The sequence below is a fragment of the Prionailurus viverrinus genome, chromosome A1 (assembly GCF_022837055.1).
Source record: "Prionailurus viverrinus isolate Anna chromosome A1, UM_Priviv_1.0, whole genome shotgun sequence".
NCBI lineage: Eukaryota > Metazoa > Chordata > Mammalia > Carnivora > Felidae > Prionailurus > Prionailurus viverrinus.
Window position 1 is genome coordinate 47944443 of NC_062561.1, and position 4113 is coordinate 47948555.

Below are 4113 nucleotides of genomic sequence, written 5' to 3' on the forward strand. Positions count from 1 at the left end.
GATCATCTTGATTTACTGTTATTGGTATGATTGGATCGTCATTACTGATTACTTACTTGTACAGTTCCAGGATCATACTACCTGCTCTGTAAAATGTTACTTCCACTTTTATTTTCTTACTTCTAGTATTCTATAAATTGTAAAAAGCGCTTTTCCTCAAGATGCTTTTCCTTGGAGCTACTACAAAGTTATCATCCTAAGGACCTGGAACAAATAATAAAAACCTGTATCTAATTCCGGTTACCTTTGGTGACTATGCTATGCCCATTAGAGAAAACGCTAGGAAGGTAAAGAACTTCCCGGCATAGTCACTGGTATCCTCAGAGCTTAGAACAATGCCTTACACATGCTGAATGGTTAATAAAGGATGGTTGAATCAATGAATCTGGGAACAGGGAGGGAGGACACCCATGTCTTTCCTTGTGTGGCACTGAATGCCCACAAATATGTATGTATTTCTTTTTTTTCTAAGATTTTATTTTTAAGTAATCTTGACATCCAATGCGGGGCTTGGATTCACAACCCCTTGGGGGTGAAGAGCTGCGTGTTCTACTGACTGAGCCAGCCAGGTGCCCCAAATATATATGTATTTTAATTAGTTGTAGACTTAACGGGTCCAGTTTCCATCCAGTTGGATCAAGGTGTATGCATTGATCAAAATAAATTGTATGGCCAAAGACACCACATCTCCATGTGGGATCTTCAGTCACAAGTTCTTTATGTACCTGTTGTTTCAATAAAGGTGAAATAAAATTTAGCATGTGATTATTCTAGCAACTATTCATGCAGACAGGTGAATTGAGTATTAAAGAAAAAACACGGGGCACCTGGGTGGCTCAGTCGGTTGAGCGTCCAACTTTGGCTCAGGTCATGATCTCACGGTTTATGAGTTCAAGCCCCGCATCGGGCTCTGTGCTGACATCTCGGAGCCTGGAGCCTGTTTCAGATTCTGCATCTCCCTCTCTCTCTATTCCTCTCCTGCTTGTGCTCTGTCTCCCTCTCTCAAAAATAAAAACATTTTAAAAAGTTTGTTTTTTTAAATTTTTTTTTAACGTTTTTATTTATTTTTGAGACAGAGAGAGACAGAGCATGAACAGGGGAGGGTCAGCGAGAGGGAGACACAGAATCCGAAACAGGCTCCAGGCTCTGAGCGGTCAGCACAGAGCCCGACGCAGGGCTCGAACTCACGGACCGCGAGATCATGACCTGAGCCGAAGTCGGCTGCCCAACCGACTGAGCCACCCAGGCGCCCCAAAAGTTTGTTTGTTTTTTTTAAAAAAAAATTTTTTTTCAACGTTTATTTATTTTTGGGACAGAGAGAGACAGAGCATGAACGGGGGAGGGGCAGAGAGAGAGGGAGACACAGAATCGGAAACAGGCTCCAGGCTCTGAGCCGTCAGCCCAGAGCCTGACGCGGGGCTCGAACTCACGGACCGCGAGATCGTGACCTGGCTGAAGTCGGACGCCTAACCGACTGCGCCACCCAGGCGCCCCATGTTTGTTTTTTTAAAGCATACTTATTTGTTTTGGTTTTATAGGATCAGGAGTAAGTGGTTTCAGCAGAACTGTACAGATGTTGATATGATTTTCTTTGACCTCACAAATAGTCTTGAATTTAATTTTTAAATACAAAGTTCTTTTTTAACCTATTCAAAATGTAGACTCCTTAAATTCCTATTTTGAAGCTTAGGGTTCATTTCCTTCCTTGTCACATACACAATGGCCCCTCTGTATTCCATGTCTGTTTTCTTTTATTTAGAGCAATATCTGAAATTCTTATTTCTTTTATTTGTTCATAGGCTGTCCCTCCTAAATAGGACATACATACCATGAAAGCAGACCATCTTATCTGACCCTACCATATCCCCAGCACATAAAAATTGCTCCTGGAAATTGCATTGAAGGGTATGAAGAAAGGAAGGAAAGAAGGAAAATGGCACTTGTTTTCTGATTTTTTTTTTTCATATTGAATTTTGGTTTAAAAAAATGCCTTAGTCCAAATACCATAGACTGAGTGGCCTACAAATATCAGAAATTTATTTCTCCATTCTGACTGCTACGTGGTCCAAGATCAAGGCACAAAAAATTCAATGTCTGGTGAAGTTCTACCTCTTGGTTCTTGGGTAGCTGTGTCTTATTGCTGTGTCTTCACCTGCAGAAGGCATTAGGGAGCTCTCTGGGGTCTGTTTTATAAAGGCACTAACCATATTCATGAGATCTTGACCCTCATGACCTAGTCACCTCCTCAAAGTGCCACCTCTAAATACCACCAGCCCATTGGGAATTAGATTTGAACGTATGAATTCTGGGGGAAAACAAACAGCTGTAGCAGAAAAAAAAATTTTTTTAAGTTTATTTATTTTTGAAAGAGAGAGAGAAACAGAGAGAAAGAGAGAGAGAGAGCAAGTGGGGGGTCAGGGGCAGAGAGAGAGGGAGACTGAGAATCCCAAGCAGGCTCTGTGCTGTTAGCAGATGCAGGCTTGAACTCATGAACTGTGAGATCATGACCTGAGCCGGAATTAAGAGTTGGATACTTAACCAACTGAGCCACCAAGAGGCTCCACAGAAAAAATTTAGTAACGAATTAGTTAACCCCTCCTCCCATGTTACTCAGAAAAACAAGGTCATTTTTCATCTCTTTATCTTTACATCTTCTTTTTCCCCTGATCTCAAAAGAAGAGGTGTTTCTCCCTTCCAAGCTTAACACCATTATACTGGTACTTCTTTACTTTATCCTGAAGTCCATGGGTGGACATGTGAGGATCCTGGAAGACAGGAAAATAAGAAATGCAGAGGGCCACGGACAAAATGCCAACAAATACCGACATGTGAGGATAGGACAAAGGAAGGAAAAACATAGGAAGCAGAACCTATTCACTCTCATTTACCCCTTACAATCTGGTTTCTGCCTAAACCACCAAATTAAGACTCTTCTCCCAAAAAGTGCTTAGTACACCTCCTATTACTTAACTTCTAAGTTTTCATCTCTCACTACTTCCTGTCTCAACCTGCTGGCCCCTTGAATAGTCATTCCTCAATGTTCAATCATGAGTGCTGTGTTTTATTTTTCTCTATTCTTCTTGGAGGAAAAAAAGCATTACAGAGAAATAAATGTATCCTCCCTTGCCTTCCTCCCACCCACTTCCACATCTTTTACAAGGAGGAATTTCCCCAAACATTCCTGCCTCTTTCCACCTCCTAATTGGTACTTTTTTTTTTTTAATGTGTATTTATTTTTGATAGAGAAAGTAAAAGCGGGGGAGGGACAGAGAGAGAGGGAGACACAGAATCTGAAGCAGACTCTGAGCTGTCTGCACAGAGCCTGATGTGGGTCTCGACCCCACGGCCCACCGTGGGATCATGACCTGAGCCAGCATCAGGTGGCCCAACCGAATGAACCACCCAGGCACCCCTGGTATGTCTTATTTAAGGAGCTGTGCTTGTATTGCTTTCCTTTTCCTGTTCATTTTGCCCACAAAAGAACCAGCCCATTCTACTCCTGGGACAGTTCCCTGCCTGTCTTATTCTAAGTCACAGTCATCACCGTGTGGCTGAGGGATAAGTCAGACATGGTGGGAGAGAGGTAAGGGCTAAGGGCTCACTTGGCCTTCACATTAAACTATGTCCTCCAATATAGATAGCATTTATCCATAAGAAAGATGGTATTTTAAATCTTAGCCTTTTCTTTCCCTAACCTATTTGTTCAGACCCTGCCTGGGCAGAAAGAAGCTATTTATTGAGCCCCACACATCTCCACAACATTAAAGATTTGTTTATTTATTTTATTTTATTTATTTTAAGTAAGCTCTATGCCCAGCATGGGGCTTGAACTCTCAACCCCCTACATCAAGAATCACATGCTCTACCAACTGAGCCAGCCAGGAACTCCAGAATTTTTTTTTCCTTTGAAAGAGATCTGTATACTCATATTGTGATATAGTGTAAAATGCCTTTTTCACCCTTTCTCCTCCGGAGATAACTATCTCGTCTCTGTTCAAACATACAGAACTTGTTTCTCCCAAAAGAGTCAGTGAAGAATACAAGGGGCTCCTAGATGGCTCGGTCAGTAGAACTCTTGATCTTGGGGTTGTGAGCTCAAGCCCCAGGTTGGAT